Raw genomic sequence first — 17903 nt, forward strand, 5'->3', positions numbered from 1 at the left:
CTTCTATTTCAATTGTATCTTGATAAAACTAGGAAAAATAAAGAAAAATTACCAAGAAAAAAGTTTAAAAATAAAATGGAGAAATTAACTTGAGTTATCTGGGTGGGCCTGATGTAATCACAAGCTAAATGTAGAAGAGGGAATTAGAAGCCAGAACCAGAGAGGTGCTATGTGGGCAGAACTCATCTTAATGTTGTTGGCTTTGAAACCGGAGGAAGGGTCCACAAGCCAAGGAATGTGTGTCTGGAAACTGGGCAAGATAAGAAAATAGATTCTCCCCTAGGGCCTCATAAGGAATGAAATCCTGCTGACACCTCTATTTTAGCCTAGGGAGACCTATTTTTGGAAATCTGACCTTTAGGACTATAAGATGTTAAGTTCATGTTGTTTTAAGACACTAAGTTTGTGGTAATTACAGCTGGAGTAGAAAACTACAATAGCATCCTTGGCTCTGTTATTACAGCTAGTTCAGAAGTGGCTGTTTTTTTTCATTATTATTTAGCCTAATCATGTATTCCCCCATTCCTGTTAGCAATAGCACCTCTAACCATGGTGCTGGGGTATTGAGAAGAATTTTCATTATCTGAGAAAATCGATAAACATAAGTTTAAAAGTCTTCAAGGTCTAGGGCACATCTAGCTTCTCAGCATATGGCACTGGGGTACTCACCAGTGGGGCTAAGGGTCCTTTGAACTCAGCCTCCGCTTGCTCACCAGGCAAGGTGTGAAACATCAGCCCACCAATAGAGGTTTAACCTGGCAGGCCTCTGTGCTGGGGGCGCCTCCTCCTTCAGCATCTGTGTGCATTCTGTTGAGCAGGAACCATTCAAAGGGGATCCAGTCTCTCCTTTATGCCAGCTTGAGGGAGAGCTAAATGCAGCTCTGTCAGCACATGGGAGATCAAAGGGCTGCCACCCCCAGCCCCAGCTGAGCTTCAGAGAACAGAGCCACATGGAGCACCTCGCTCCTGCTGGAAGGGTTCCCCTGACTGTCTCCTGATGCATACCCATTTCCCCTGGCCCCTCAGAATTTGAGAGAGACCTTGACCACTTCCATAGTTTGGGGCTCATTTAAAAAAGATAGACATATCACAGCATGTTTTTTTTAATTGTAATATATTATAAATGTATATGTTTAATACATTAACATTTTTAACACATGAAGAAATAATTAATGTAATGATGCTATTCATAAGAAACTCAGAATTTATAAAAATATGAATTCAGGGACTTCCCTAGTGATCTAGTGGCTAAGGCTCTGTACACACAATGCAGGTGGCCCAGGATCAGTCAGGAACTAGATCCCATATGCCGCAACTAAGAGTTTTCATGCCACAGCTGAAGAAGATCCTGTGTGCCATGACTAAGATCTGGTGCAGCCAAATAAATAAATAAGTACTTTAAAAAATTAATAATTCATAGTATATTAGAAGTACCATAGATGGCTAATGGGGTACAATTAAACAGATCCAATGAATATCTCCTTTGAATCTTCCCATTCATCTTGGTGGCTATTTATTCCCTGTTTTGGGATAAGTTGAATGTACATTGGAAGCCTCAACCAAGGCCTACTGCCCCACATCTTCTCGCATTTGCTCTGCCACCCACCTCTCTTCACTGCCAGAAATGGTACCAAACATTCCCGTCTCCGCTGGGAGTGACAGGACGTAATTTCGCCACATCCTTTCATGATGAGCTATCAGGTGCTGTGAGAAGCATACCACTCCCAGGAAAAGGGATCTAGGCCTGAGAAGGATATACAGCCAGCATAGATGCAGACTGCAAACATGTATTCTCTCCAGCTGGTCATTCATTTCAGGAAACAGCTTGTACTAGCAACCTAGGCTTGGAAAAACATAACTCTCAAGCAGGAATTTATGAAGTTTTGAAGGGGAGTTTTCAATCCTGCAGAGAGGCTAATTGCCAGAGAACTCTCCAGTATCAGGGAGGAAGAATGTTCATCCTGCATCTTTATGTCCCATGGTTTTAGGAGAATCTAAGCTCTAGGAGGTGGGTGGCATCTCTTAGCTTTAACGACCCAAGAGAACCAAGAATCCATAAGAGAGCTGCGGTCTCTTGTTAAAGCTAATACAAACACATAGAAGTCATCTGTTCTCCCCTAAATTGACCAGCATGAGATTGAGAAGTCCCTCCATATCCCCTACCACTATGCAGTTGCCTGTCACTGAATATTTTTATTAACATGGGCAAATAAGTAGTAATACCAGAAAATGATCTACCTCAGGGTTGGGCACACTATCTGGTCTGAAATGTTTATGATTTTCTTTTCCAATTGCATAAACTGTAGGAAAACACTTTGACGTTTCAGAATTACTGCTGCACAAGAGAATTGAACAGCTACTTTTTTCTTGTTAATGAGATGAATTTATGTTTACGTGACACCCACATTCTAAGTATAATGAACCTATGGCAATGGTCTGAAATGAATTTCCTCCCTCCCTTCCTCCCCCTCTTCCTTCCTTCTTACTTCCCTTTTTCCTTTGTTAGTGGTAAAGCCCAGGTTATGCTACTAGTCTATGCCTCCCAAGTCATTCTTGATAACCAGATCATAAAGTGGGAAGTACGTACGTGTAGGTAGGAGTACTTTAGAATCACCAGAAGAGCTTTAAAAATATCTGATTTCCACCACCATAGATTCTTAGAGTGGAGAAGGGAATGGCACCCCACTCCAGTACTCTTGCCTGGAAAATCCCATGGATGGAGGAGCCTGGTAGGCTGCGGTCCATGGGGTCAAGAAGAGTCGGACATGACTGAGCGACTTCACTTTCACTTTTCACTTTCATGCATTGGAGAAGGAAATGGCAACCCACTCCAGTGTTCTTGCCTGGAGAATCCCAGGGACAGGGGAGTCTGGTGGACTGCTGTCTATGTGGTCCCACAGAGTTGGACACGACTGAAGTGACTTAGCAGCAGCAGCAGCAGCAGATTCTTAGGGAGTGCTTTGGGTATTAGGACTTACAAAAGCTCCATAAGTAGTCCCAATGTAAGTCAAGATTGAGAACTACTGATTTAAGTAAAATCAACGCTAAATTAGTCAAAGAGTTGATTTGTTTCCCTGTTGAGTTTAAGCAAGCTCCAGGAATTGGTGATAGGGAAGCCTGGTGTGCTGCAGTCCATGGGGTCACAAAGAGTCAGACACGACTGAGTGACTAACTGTTGACAAAACTGAATAATTAAATGATTGTGTTGGAGGTTTTGACTAACCCCCAGTTTGGTTTAAAGTGATGATCTTTGCATACTTATGAATTAGTTTATTATGGCAGGATTTTGCAAATTCAGAATAAGGCAGAAAGGCAGAAGGAGGAGATGTTGGTTTGAAATAACATAGTTTCAGTCTTTTTTTTTTTTTCATGTTCCATCCTTCAGTCTGCCAGTCTGTTTCAGACTTTCTCAAGTAATAGTATAGACAGAGTTCCATTGTAAGCTGATGAAGTTTCTGGACTGTGAGGTCTGGCTGTGCAGCACAAATTCAATAAGAATGCTTATATGACCACTGGCCGACTCTAGCCCACTGCAGAGTGTGAAGTCAATTCCTTGGAGTGCTGCCAGCAAATATTTTTGGCACGATTCCTGGATCATCAACAGGATTCTGTCCTTGACATCTGGAACACTCATCCGAGAGGCAAGCAAATAGTTTTGAAATGAAGTTAGGTCTCCTGACCAATTAAAGATGTGAGTTTGACAGCAACCCTGTGCAATTCATTAGCTGTCTGGCAAGTTTCCAGCAGGTATGAATTCCTAGTGACTCTTGAGTTTCTGATTGTTGGGTGATCAGTCTGGAAGCTAGAAGGTAATGTGGCGTGCATTCCAGCTGGGGATGGTTTCACTGGAATGAGAGAGTAGGTGACCAACCACCTGTGAGCAATTACTAGCAGCACCTCCGCACGAAGCAAAACCCAGGCCTGGTTCTCCACCCTTTGTTCCAACTTGAAAGTGGCGTGCCTCTCCCAGTTTAGACCTATGCTATAGTGCTATCAGTTATTAGAGTGCCATAGAGTTTTACCTGTGATGGAGAAGTTTCTGGACATTGCAAACACGTGTTTATGTGTTTTCCACTACAAGAGGGTTTCTCAACCCAGTGCCACTGGCATTTAGGGCTGGATATTTTTGTTTTCAGGACTTGTCCTGTGTATCATAGGAAGTTTAGCAGCACCCTGGCCTCCTCCCACCAGATGCCAGGAGTATTTCTCTGCTTGTGACAACTAAAGATGTTTCCAGACGCTGTCAAACTTCCCCCAGAAAGTGGGGGCTGGACAGTAAAACTGCCTTGTCTAAGAACCAGTGAGAAGGTCCCCAGATTTCAGAACAGTAGAGAAATAAGATTTCCTACACAGAGGCAGAATGATGACTATAGCCTGCTTCCTAAATGTCATTCAGTACAAATGAACCATCCTTGTCCTTGGTTGTTGTATACAACAGCTCTAAGTTTTTAGTCATCTATAGCATGCTTACTGGTGCTCAGCACAGTGCCCCATTCACATGCTTCTGCTGCTGCTGCTAAGTCGATTCAGTCATGTCTGACTCTGTGCGACCCAGAGACGGCAGGCCACCAGGCTCCCCCGTCCCTGGGATTCTCCAGGCAAGAACACTGAAGTGGGTTGCCATTTCCTTCTCCAATGCATGAAAGTGAAAAGTGAGAGTGAAGTTGTTCAGTCGTGTGCGACCCCATGGACTGCAGCCTACCAGGCTCCTCCGTCCATGGGAGTTTCCAGGCAAGAGTACTGGAGTAGGGTGCCATTGCTTTCTCTCGCCCTATTCACATAATAGGTACTAAATAATGCTCAGCTTTTTCAACTTGAAATATGGTTGATCCACAATGTTTCATGTGTACAGCCAAGTGATTCAGTAATATATAAATGTATATATGTATATATATACACACACATATATAAAGATTGAAGGCAGGAGGAGAAGGGGATGATAGAGGATAAGATGGTTGGATGGCATCACCAATTCGATGGACATGAGTTTGAGTAAACTCTGGGAGTTGGCAATAAACAGTAGGCCTGGTGTGAGGCAGTCCATGGGGTCACAAAGAGTCAGACATGATTGAGAGACTGAACTGAACACACATATATAAGACTCTTTTCCGTTATAGATTATTGCAGGATATTGAGTATTGTTCCCTGTGTTATCCAGTAGGTCCTTGTTTGCCTATTTTATATATAGAAGTATATGTCTGTTAATCCCAAATTTTCAATTTATCCCTCCCCCACTTTCCCCTTTGGAGCTTCACTGGTGGCTCAGTGGTAAAGAATCTGCCTGTCAATACAGGAGATGTGGGTTCAGTCTCTGGGTCTGGAAGATCCCCTGCAGAAGGAAATGGCAATCCAGTCCAGTATCCTTGCCTGAAAAATCCCATGGAGAGGGGACCCTGGCCGGCTACAGTCCATGGGGTTGCAAAAGAGTTGGACACGACTTAGCGACTAAACAACAACAACCTTTCCCCTTTGATAACCACTCTATTTATAACAGTCCACTTCTGTTTTAAAAATAAGTTCATTTCTATCATTTTTTAAAGATTCCACATATAAATGATATCATATGAAGCTTGTCTTTCTGACTTACTTTAGTATGACAATCTCTAGATCCAACTTTGTTGCTGCAAATGGCATTGTTTATTATTTTTTTTTTTAATAAACTAATGTTCATTGAATGAGTTTAAAAAGCTACTCTTTTCCCAATTCTGTCTGCATGGTTTTCCTGGCAATTTAACATAGGGCCTGGCCCAAGTCAATCAGATCTTCTCATTTTTCTGAACATCGTAAGTCCTGAAGCCAGTTTTATCGAAGTGACTCACAGAACTCATTGGAAATGTTGGGACAAACAGCGTCGGCCCAGCTTTTCTTTTCTTCTACTCATTTTGAACCTAGAAAGATGTAGGCCCCCCGGAAATTCTGGAAGCCATCTTGATGTTATGAGAGTCACTCAAGAGAGTTGGGACAGAGCTGAGGGATAAAAATGTGAAAGTCAGATCTTGAAGCTATTATTTGTGATCCTAGATCTAGTGGTATTTCTAGCCACATCCATAGCCCCATTCTTGTCAATTGCTTGAGCCAGTATGTTCCCACTGGTTTATTTATTTCCATTTTTATTAATTCTTGTTCAGGCCTCTTTGAGTTGGGGCTTCTATCGTTTAAGATCCGAGGAGTCTTCCTTTAGACACTGCTCTTTGCAAGAACTTGCCTGCTGTGTGTGTAGCATGACATGATAACACACAATGCAAATGCTGACTTAGGACTGCATGATCTTGGTATTGAGGAGATCTTGAAAGTTACGGTCTGGCCATAACCTGATGCAAGGATCTCTCTACCGTGTTCCTCGTCAGAAGAAGCCTGGGCCATTTCTTGAATACACTGGAACTTTCAGAACATGCCCAAGTCTACCTGTTTCTCTGTAAGTCAGCTCTGGCTGTTAGAGAATTTTCTACTTAAATTAAGTCAAAACTGTTTCTAAGAAGCTTCCATCCTAGAATCAAAGTCTGTAACTAAATATAAAAAAGCATTTTTCTTACAATAAATGCAAGTGTCATGTCTTGTCTTTGTCAGTTCTTCTCCATGTTAGCCTTTCTCAAGCATGTCCAGCCCCTTCTGAAAGGTCATGTTACAAATCTCTGTAATTGTAAAGAGGAAAGACGTTGGAATGAAACAGACCTTAGGCGGTAACTCACCTTCATAGCTTGTTAGCTGTGACTTTAGAAGCGCTACTTGATAGTTCTCTAGTACTTATGTTTCTGTCTGTCACATGGGGACCACTAGCCCTTCTATGGGGTAGTGGCGAACATTTCATGGGGTGATGCTTGGTTAGTGTTTTTTAGCTCTTAATTCAGTACATCTGTGTGCTGTGATCCATAAATTATTACTATCTTTCTCATCTTATTGCTGTCCTTGGGACACAAGTTTAAGATAGTCATTTAAAATATGGTTTCCAAAATTCAGCACAGCATGCCAGAAGGGATCTGACCACCCTAATATTTTGACATTTCTCCTTGGTTTATTTAAGGCTTCTTCTCAGTGGTTTTAGTCATCCAAATTGGCAAGGGTGGCCAAACAGTCATGTCCTCAGGGTTGTAGAGAGTGCAGATTATATGCAGTCCCTTTTCTTACCATGCTGTTGATAGAAATCCACATCATCAGAATTGTGAACTCTGCCCAGAAACCATCAACATACAGGTCCAGCCTCTTAGCTCCTGGCTGCCCAAAATCAAGGTTGCATCTAAGTGCAGGTCGAGAGGGCTGTTTTCCTTTCTATTTCATAACTTACTTGCCCGAGGGAAGAGGATGCTGATGTTTCCATTGGCAGCATGTAGCTCCCAAAGAATGAAGCAAACCCGATTGTATGATAGGAGGACCTCCAGAAAAATAAGCACAGGACAGCGCTCTGCGGCCACATGGGGACTCTCAAGGATGAAAACAAACTCTTTAATGTCCAGCCAGTGTTTGTAATATGCGAAAGAAACTGCTTAAAGTCTGAGCTGATTGGTTGCACTTTGTCCTATGAGAAAAACTTTTCCTTACTGTTCATAGATAGCACATATATCCCTTCCTCAGTCAACAACAACAAAATTTAGTACCTACCATATGCTAGACATTGTTAGAATAATAATAGTAGAAGAAGAAATGATAACAGCTACCTCTTCTTGGGCAATTGCCACCGTAGGTTCATACTGCATGTGTGCTAAGTCACTTGAATCTTGTCCTACTCTTTGAGATCCTTCGGACTGTAGCCCGCCAGGTTCCTCTCTTCATGGGATTCTCCAGGGAAGAGTAGTTTAGCGAGTGGCCACGTCCTCCTGCAGAGGATCTTCCTGACCCAGGGATTGAACCCATGTCTTCTGTGCCTCCAGTATTGCAGGCAGATTCTTTACTGCTGAGCCACCAGGGAAGCCCAGGTTCTTTCTATTCTCCCCATTTTACAGATTGGGCAATGAGACTTAGAGAAGGTGAGTCACTTGCCCAAGGTCATGTAGGTTAAGAAGCAGGATCGGGATTCAAATTTGGGTCATCTGAATCTAGAACTCTATGGTTAAGCCCACACTCCATCATCATTCTGCCATGGTCGTCATCATGTGACCTGATGGAGACATTAGCCAAGGCCATGGTGATAATCATTTTATAATATACAAGCATATCAAACTGACAATATTGCACACCTTACATTTATTTACATTTAAAGTCACTCAGTCATGTTTGACTCTTTACAACCTTTAACTTACACAATGTTATAAGTCAATTTTATCTCAATAAAGCTGGGGGGGAAAGTTGCCTGGATAAAGGGCCCTCAACAGCAATCCCCCCTTCCACACTCAGCTCAAGACTAAGCTCTCTCTCTCTTACGTCCTTGGCTCTGGGAATTTCTCAAAATCCTGTTTTCTAACCCAATCTAACTATACTTTGCTCATTCCCCATTGAGGGCTTTCTCTTTGCGTTCCAACCTTACTCTATGCCCATTCGCACTGATTTCATTATTACTATCTTCCCTTGATATTTGCTCCTCTTCCATGTGAGACAGGACCATTTTTCCCTTTTGTTCCACCAGCCCTTCTTCCCTTGCTTGTACCTTATAGGCCCCTACAAACCTGCAGGGACCACTCAAGGCCAGCCCTCTCTCCTGCATGTCCAGGCAGGAACAGCCATAGTCTAGGGGGAAGTCACTAAGCACATAATCACTGATCTCCAGGGGCTTTGTGTCATGATGCAGCACCATCAGGTCTTATTATTTTTACATCCTGAGAAGGGGAGGTGGTAGGTTAGATAGGGAGAGAGATTCATGTAGGGGAAAGAAAAGAAAAGGGAGGGAAGAAAGATGGGAAGGGGGAAAAAGGAGAGATGGGGATGAGAGAAGTCGAGGCTCGCTCAAGTGACCTCAGTGACATGTTAAAACAATTTGGCAGTATTTGTGAATAATTAACAATTGTTATGGTAGGAACAAGAGAACAGGTCTGCAGGTGCTGCTTGGTTCTTTGCTGCAGAGGGAATATTGAAATATCAGTTACCGTGAGCAGAAGAAAAACAGCATGTGAAGAAAAAGTCCCAGGTTGTAACAAAGCCTGGGTTTTTCCAGCTCTCCAGCTTAAATTTCTCTCCAGGGGAACTCCAATCCCTCCAAAAACTTGTAATAATAATAAAATGCTTGGAAGATGTATTTGAATTTCCTGTCAATTAAAACATTTGTTAGTCCAAAGTACTAAGCACTGAGGCTAAAGGGAGCTGTATTTTCTTGCTGAGCACTCTTGGTGGTGGCGGTATTAAACTATATTCTATTCTTCTTCAGTTACAGTTGACTGAACTGAGGGTTTCTTGAGCACCGCAGTGCTCCTGACATGGTGGAGGCAGGATGGAAGATACAGAATAAGCAGGCCTGATTGATGCCCAGAAGGGCTCAGCATCTCCACGGGAAATTCGGAAAACAAGACCAGATTCTATTTCCCTTAAACAATAGGGGAAAAAAAAAATCCCCTCAGCATAATGTAGTATTAAATGAGATAATATTCCTTTTATAGTTCCAGGCACACACTTCATTTATTTCCTCAGGGATGTGTTCTTTGGCCTTTAAGGGTAGATCAAGCCACTTGTTTTCATGGTACTGCATAGATTTCCTTTATAGCCCTGATCATAGTTTGTAACTATATATATATTTACATATTACATTATAGATATATAGTATAATTACAAGTTTGTTTATGTGGTTTTCAAAAATCTCACCTCTCACCAGACTTTAAATTCCATAGCATGATTGTGTCTGTTCTGCTCAAAGATTGAGCATCTGACACAAATTCCCCAGCATCTGACACAAATGGTAGGTACTCAATCAACATTTTGGAATAAAAGACAAATGAACACATTAAGAACTCAGTACAAAGAAAGAGCACATGTACTGCCCTGTTAAGGAAGATTCTGTGGCTAAAAGTGAATTTGACCAGACCTCCTTTATAAGGAATTACAGAAGAAATTACTTTCAGATCTTAATACCAAGAAAGGCTGATATCCACTGAAAAAGTACTCCTTATGAATTCTGTGAATTTTATACATTGAGACATTTTTCTCTTTGCTTTGACTTCTGGCAACTGTACATTATATTTTAATGTACTAACCTTGCTTTCAAATATTTTACTACCCTTGATTTTCTATTACTGGGGCTTCCCTGGTGGCTCATCTGCCTACAATGTGGGAAGACGCAGGTTCAATCCTGGGTTGGGAAGATACCTTGGAGAAGGGAACGGCAACTCTCTCTAGTATTTTTGCCTGGAGAATTCCATGGACAGAGGAGCCTGGCAGGCTACAGTCCATAGGGTCTCAAAGAGTCAGACACAACTGAGCAACTAAAACAATTTTCTACATTTCTTTATATTTTAATAATGTAAATTACATTATTTAAAAAATAAGATTTGGTGTGAATTAATGCTTAAATAGTGATTATGGATGCCCAAATTAATGTATGGCAAGCTTTATGAAAGGGCTTCCCTGGTGGCTCAGTGGCAAAGAATCTGCCTGCCAGTGCAGGAGACATGAGTTCGATCCTTCCGTTTGGAAGATCCCCAGGAGAAGGAAATGGCAATCCACTCCAGTATTCTTGCCTGGGAAATCCATGGACAGAGGAGCCAGGCGGGCTATAGTCCTTGGGGTCACAAAGCAGTCAGACTTAGTGGCTAAACAACAACAACAAAGCTTTATCTAGTAGTGATGTTTTAAAATGGGTTTTGGCACTCTAAACTAATCTTTTGTTAAAGATACCCTCCAGGAATTATTTAAGAGAGATATCTAGGGTGATATGGGCCATAGCTGATTGTTAGAGTTAAGATTAGCGGTGATGTTAAGATTTCAGGAAGTAGCAGAACTTTATTTAAGATGACAAACTCTCTACCATCTTGCTCTGATCCCGAGACAGTATTGTAAGGAATATTTAAAATCTGCAATAATTTAGGCCAAGAGAATTTGACTTTGAGTACCTTCTGCCCACTTCATACTTTGACCTCATGCCACCAATTCATCTACTGCCAATGACTCTGTCATGCATCATGTTTGATTCAGCTGGGGAGCCATATTGAAATTATGTCTTAGTTATAGTGAAATAAAACTCTTTCTATATTCCCTCAAGAGATAATTTTAAAAGGATTAGTGTCCAACTCTTCTTTGTCACCTCCCTTTGGGTTCAAAATGAAAACAGTAATTTAAAAGTTTATGTTCCCCCTAGCCAAATAACCACAATCTGCTCCACTATATGGCTCTTTAATTGAGTTAGTTTGAAGAAACACAATAACATGCAGTCTATAGTATTGCTTTTTGTACTTTATATTAAGCCATTCCAGATGGTGACTGAACCGTGTACATTTGAAGTCTTTCATTTCTTTTCTTCAGTTAATAGTTATGTTGCAAAACTTTTGTATCATATTTTTGTTGATTTTTAGCATTTAATTATAATTGTTTGTGAAACCACTCCTAGTAATTCTATTTTGGTTAAAAGATTCAGCAAATAATAATGTGTTCCTAAGACTCATTGGAAAAGACTCTGATGCTGGGAGGGGTTGGGGGCAGGAGGAAAAGGGGACGACAGAGGATGAGATGGCTGGATGGCATCACTGACTCGATGGACGTGAGTCTGGGTGAACTCCGGGAGTTGGTGATGGACAGGGAGGCCTGGCGTGCTGCGATTCATGAGGTCACAAAGAGTTAGACAGGACTGAGCTACTGAACTGAACTGAAGGAAGATGTGAATGATCACTTAAGCAATTACTTTGAAAATGAGCTGGAGTGGGTGGTAGTTATGGCAAGGATTGGCAAATTACTAAAGGTTCATGACCACAGTCAAATTTAGTTCATTTGAAGGTAAATAAGAATTTGGATAGGCCATCTGAACATGAAATAATATACATCAGTGTGGTAATAATGGAAATATTACTTGAATCCTCAAAGTCTTTAAGTTAAAAATACATATATTCTTATTTACCTTCAAACAAAACTTGGAATTAATACTCTCAAGCAAAGAGGGATAACCCCTGCTCCAACCTTTGAGGAAGAGTCTTGGAGGTTTGAGGAATCCAAGAGTGTAAGAAAGTCACTCATAGGCTCTTTCTGAGGCTGATTCCTGGTCTCTGGGGAAGAGCACTTGGTGGGACTGTAAAATAGCCTCTGGCCAAGTTCCCTAAGAAACAGATTTCAAGGTGGGAGGCTGGAAAACTGCGATGATTAACATTTTGAGAACCAGAGATAGATACATTCACTAGTGTGTACGTTCATGAGCAGATCAGCCTATAGTTGTAGCTTGATCCTTCACCAAGATATCACTTACCCCAACCCCAGCATTATTTTCTATGACTTTCCTCCTTAAATCTTCCAAACAAGCCACCTTCTCACTATTTCACAGAACACTTCTTGTCCTGTTCTGCCTACAGAATGACACACAGCAACTCAGAGATGATAACTGAAGGTTTGAGAGGAGGTAGTGGTAAAGGCTGATGATGGTGACAGCAGCATTGACTGGGAGGTGGAGTTGGTTTTGCAGTATTGTCAGTAAGTGCCCGACAGTAAGTGCATGGATTCTGGAACCAGACTGCTGCGGCTTTGAGTCATGGCTCTGACATAGCTTGATAACCTCAGGCAAGTTACATCTCTCAGCTTCCTTATTTGTAAAACTGGGGTAATAGCACCTTATTCAGAGGACTGGGGCTTCCCCAGTAGCTCAGATGGTAAAGAATCTGCCTGCAACTCAGGAGACTCTGGTTTGATTCCTGGGTCAGGAAGATCCTCTGGAGAAGGGACAGGCTACCCACTCCAGTATTCTTGGGCTTCCCTGGTGGCCCAGTTGGTAAAGAATCTGCCCACAATGCAGGAGACCTGGGTTCGATCCCTCAGTTGGGAAGATCCCCTGGAAGAGGGCATGGCAACCCATTCCAATATCCTTGCCTGGAGAATCCCCATGGGCAGAGGAGCCTGGCGGGGCTACAGTCCATGGGGTCGCAAAGAGTCAGACATAACTGAGCAACTTTCACTTTCAGAGGATTGATCGTATCTGTAAAGAACTTAGAACCAGCACATATATCATACCATATTCGTGTATTTTAAATAATCTGAGCAGGTTACATGTGGACTTTGGTTATGGCAAGAAATGAAAAATCTAAAGCAGTATTCTACCAGCTATATTGACAATGACTTGAAGACAGAAGAGGCAAGAATGTAAGAGAATAAGTCAACAATGGGAATTCCCAAACACGACATATTAATGCTTATATTAATTACTGGGGCAGCTTCAGAAAGGAAAAGATCTGCTGGGCTTCGTGAGAAAACAATAAGCAAAACATGATGATAGATTGGTTTGGGAGGATAAAGTTTGAAATAAACTATCCTAAGCTTGTAATCTTGAGGGATTAGAAAATTGATGGTGCTGTTGACAACAATGGAGAAATTTGGAAACAGATGCCTATTTCTGCAGGAAAGACAGAAAGCTTAAGCCACACCAATGTAGAAAAAAACAAATGGACCATGGGAGTTAAGCTGTGGCCTGTTTATTTGACAGATGGGCTGCAGCTGAATCAATTGTGATGCTTCATTAGGATGTCTGGGGTATCTGTGTGTCCCATGCCACGGTCTGGTGGTTTTGCCACCTATAAACACACCCCCTGCTCTGCGCTTAGGTTGGGTTTCTTTCTGGGGTCCTGCTTCATGAGGTCTGTCATGAAGTTGTGTGTATCCTAGAGAACAGAGAGATGTATTGAGTTATAGATATATATACATATATATATATGTGTACCTCCAAAGTTTCAATCAATATGTGCTTGCATCAGGAGATAGAACTTGGCTGAAAGACAACATGATGATGGTTTCATTTTATTTGCATTTTCTAAATATCAGGAGAGATACTTTTAGCCAACACTTACATAGTGGTTGCCAGAGATTGTTCTAAGCTCTTTATACATGTGAAGTCATTTCATCATCACAATCACCCTACAAGGTAGGCAACATTATTGTCCTCATATTAAGGAAGAGGAAATGAAGATACAGTGGAGGTTGGTGCTCTTTGGTTGGTTTCAGCAGAATTCTGAGATGAGGGTTCATGTGCAAGTGATTTAGTAAGGAAAGGCTTACTCCTGGGGGGACCAACGGGGATGAGGGGAGCAGAAAGGGGAAGAGGAGGAAGCCAAACAAGGGTCCGATGGAGACAAAGTCCGAGGAAGGAAGCATCACCCTAATCCTACAGGGGAGCTCTGGGGTGGATGTTCTAGTTCAAAGACACCCCAGTCCAAGGCAGGGGAGCTGAGTTTTCATACTCCCATGACAGAAAGTCAGTTGTTACGGGCTGCCTGCCCTATGGAGGTTGTACCTCTGGTTCTCTGCACCTGTCAGCAAAGTGGCTCCAGTTGGTCTAAGGCATCCTGCACAGAAGAGCTGCGAAGTCTCCTTGTTGGATGCCCTACACAGCAAAGGTGGGAAACTGGGGAGAGGGCAGGAGGTGGGAGGTCCAAGAAGAATTGGGAGGGGAGGAGATCTGATGGAGGGTGATCCTGTTTGCCTTACCATTGTCTGTCGCATAGTTGAAGGAGATCCATCAAGCAGACTGATTGTGGGGGTGGGGACTGTTGTTTTAATTCATCAAATTGACTTATCCTTGGCTGTGTAGATAGATATGTAAATCTATGTCTGTACACACACACACACACACACACACACACACAGAGGCACATACATGTATATACACTAAGAAATACAAAGTTGATGCAGCCCAGATGTTACATGTCAGATATCATAAACTGGTGACTCATGTGTTGAATGCAATCTGCAGACATTCTTGATTCGACTCTGTCTGAGTTTTTAGGTTAAAATTGTTATTTAAATATTTTAAAAGTTGGGTGATTTCAGTGAAAACTCCTGATTTCTGACCCCTTCTGACATTCTTACCTCGTGTTATTGACTACAGATGGGTAGTAGACGATGCCTCTTGAATCAGGGCATGTGCGGTCCAATTTGTCCCATTCTTTACCACCCTTGGTGATCACTCTAGTCATCACCTCTCCTCCAAGTCATCTGTGGCTCCTAAAGTCTATCACTCAGTTATGTCTGACTCCTGCGACCCCATGGACTGACTGCAGCCCACCAGGCTCCTCTGTTCACGGGATTTCCCAGGAAAGTATACTGGAATGGTTTGCCATTTCCTTCTCCAGGGGATCTTCCCAATCCAGGGATTCAACCCAGGTCTCCTGCTTGGCAGGAAGATTCTTCACTGCTTATCCACCAGGGACAGATCGGGATATTTAAATTTAAGGCTCCTGTTGTGCATAATTTCTTGACTATCACAAATCTTACTAGTTTCTTGAAACAAACTACTCATATCAGATTCTAATAACTTCATTCCTCTTTCTCCTAGGTTTCTGACTATTATGCACCCTTTCAGGGGAAGTATAGTATTAGGTTAATTCAGTCACTGTAGACCATCACCAAACCAGGTGGGTGTTTAATGACCTGGGTTGACTTCTCCTTGTTGAAATCAGCACAGCAATTGCCAAACCACTTCTTTCCTTGTTGTGCTAAAACTTCTATGGGCACAAAGCATAAACTCTTAAGAATACACAGAATTGGCAGGTAATCAATTTCTAATTATTTCTTGCCTTAAAGACATCCTAATAAATCTCTCAGCAGCTTCCAATATGTTCATTTTCTATGACAAAAGAACAGATATGAAAATGAAATCCTGAACTGGATGGGAGTTTAATTATAGTAATTTTCTGGTTGAACAAATAATTATATTGTTTCAACAAATAACTATCATTTCCCCTCAATTAAAGTCTTTTTCTCTGCTTTTAGGATTCCAATGAAAACATACATTAATGGGTCAAACCTTAAAACTGAAGGCCTGGGAAAACCCTTATGTTATAAATACCCATCTTATTTTAAATTTTCCAGAGTGTTCTCTTGGACATTTTTTTTTAATCAACTAAATGCAAAATGATCAGATTTCAAAATAAGATATTAAAAGTATTTTTTTCAGAACATTTAATCCAGGTTATAGGTCAGATGAAGATCAAACGTACATTTTTGTTGATTGCTCTTTGGCTATAATTAAAGAAGTTGAGATTATGTCTTTTAAAATATATGAAGGCATATGTAATGACTTTTTCACCAGTAAAAATGCTCTAATAATGCTCATTAAGCATATCATGAGTCCCCTAGATGAATAAGAAAAGCTATAATTCCCCCAAATACTTTGGCTGTTCATAGCAATTCACTTTTTAGTATGTAGTTATTATTAAATTTCATTCAAAAGAAGTTGACTTTATAGTACTTAAACTATGAGAGCTTAAACATTTTTTAAAAGCCTTTGGAAAGGTTGAAATCAGGTCAGAAGTCTGATTTGGGGCTGTAGTTATCTGCAGATAACTCCTTTTAAAAACTCAAATGAAAGCAAATGTTCTCTCTACTCTCTTTACTTCCCACAGTTACTCTTCTTATAATTTCTTTACTATTTATCTGACATTCTTGTTGTTGTTATTATTTACTGTGTTTGCTAGTAAATGGACAAACTTAAAATTCGATACTTGGGATCTGCCTGCAGTGTAAAATATACCGATGGAAAACTCTAACTTTTGGGGGGCTATTAAGTCACTTCAGTTGTGTCCAACTCTTTGGACCCCATGAACTGCTCCTCTGTCTATTGGATTCTCCAGGCAAGAATGCTGGAGTGGGTTGCCTCACCCTCCACCAGGGGATCTTCCCAACCCAGGGATCAAACCCATGTCTCTTACGTTTCCTGCATCAGCAGGCAGGTTCTTGACCACTAGTGCCACCTGGAAAGCCCTTGAAAAGTGGGGAGAAGGACATTTACTCTACAAAAATGTAAAGTTTGTTACTTTTCAATGACCATTTTTATTAGGGAGTTGGGTTTTTCTAATTTGTGGTTTTAGAGGCCAGGAGCGCACAAATTTAGAGTGACAACTCAGTCAATTTCCCTGGGATTGAGATCAGACCACGCTTCTCCCACCTCCCCTTCTCCCAAAGTGGGGATGTCTTTCAGTGTCCTCTGAGGCTGGAAAGGCAGTACTGTGAGTACAGAGATTTGGAGAAGAGAGAAGTCTGAGATGGAAGAAGTCTTTTGTTTTTGTCCTGGTCTGTTCCTTACTAGGCAGGTCACCTTTCTTTCTCTTAGTCTCAGTTTTCCCATTTGTGGAATGAGATTGATGATAATTTTTCTGGTTTCCTTGCAGGATGATTACAGAAGGAATAAAATTAGATGTTGTATAAGAAGGCTCACCATTGAAGGACTTGCTATGGAAATTAGATGTTGTATAAGAAGGCTCACCATTGAAGGACTTGCTATGGAAATTAGATGTTGTATAAGAAGGCTCACCATTGAAGGACTTGCTATGGAAATTAGATGTTGTATAAGAAGGCTCACCATTGAAGGACTTGCTATGGAAATTAGATGTTGTATAAGAAGGCTCACCATTGAAGGACTTGCTATGGAAATCAGATGTTGTATAAGAAGGCTCACCACTGAAGGACTTGCTACGGTCTCTCTTGATCTATCATTGTTGTTGTTCAGTCACTTAGTTGTGTCCAACTCTTTGCGACCCAATGGACCGCAGAATGCCAGGCTTCTCTGGAGTTTGCACAAACTCATGTCTATTGAGTTGCTGATGCCATCCAGCCATCTCATCCTCTGCTGTCCCCTTCTCCTCCTGCCTTCAATCTTTCCCAGCATCAGGGTCTTTTTCCAATGAATCAGCTCTTTGCATCAGGTGGCCAAAGTACTGGGGTTTCAGCTTCAGCATCAGTCCTTCCAATGAATATTCAGAGTTGATTTCCACTAGGTTTGACTGGTTTGATCTCCTTGCAGTCCAAGGAACTATCAAGAGTCTTCTCCAACACCACAGTTTGAAACAAACAATTCTTTGGTG

Source organism: Bos indicus x Bos taurus, chromosome 6 (genome assembly GCF_003369695.1).
Source record: "Bos indicus x Bos taurus breed Angus x Brahman F1 hybrid chromosome 6, Bos_hybrid_MaternalHap_v2.0, whole genome shotgun sequence".
Lineage (NCBI taxonomy): Eukaryota > Metazoa > Chordata > Mammalia > Artiodactyla > Bovidae > Bos > Bos indicus x Bos taurus.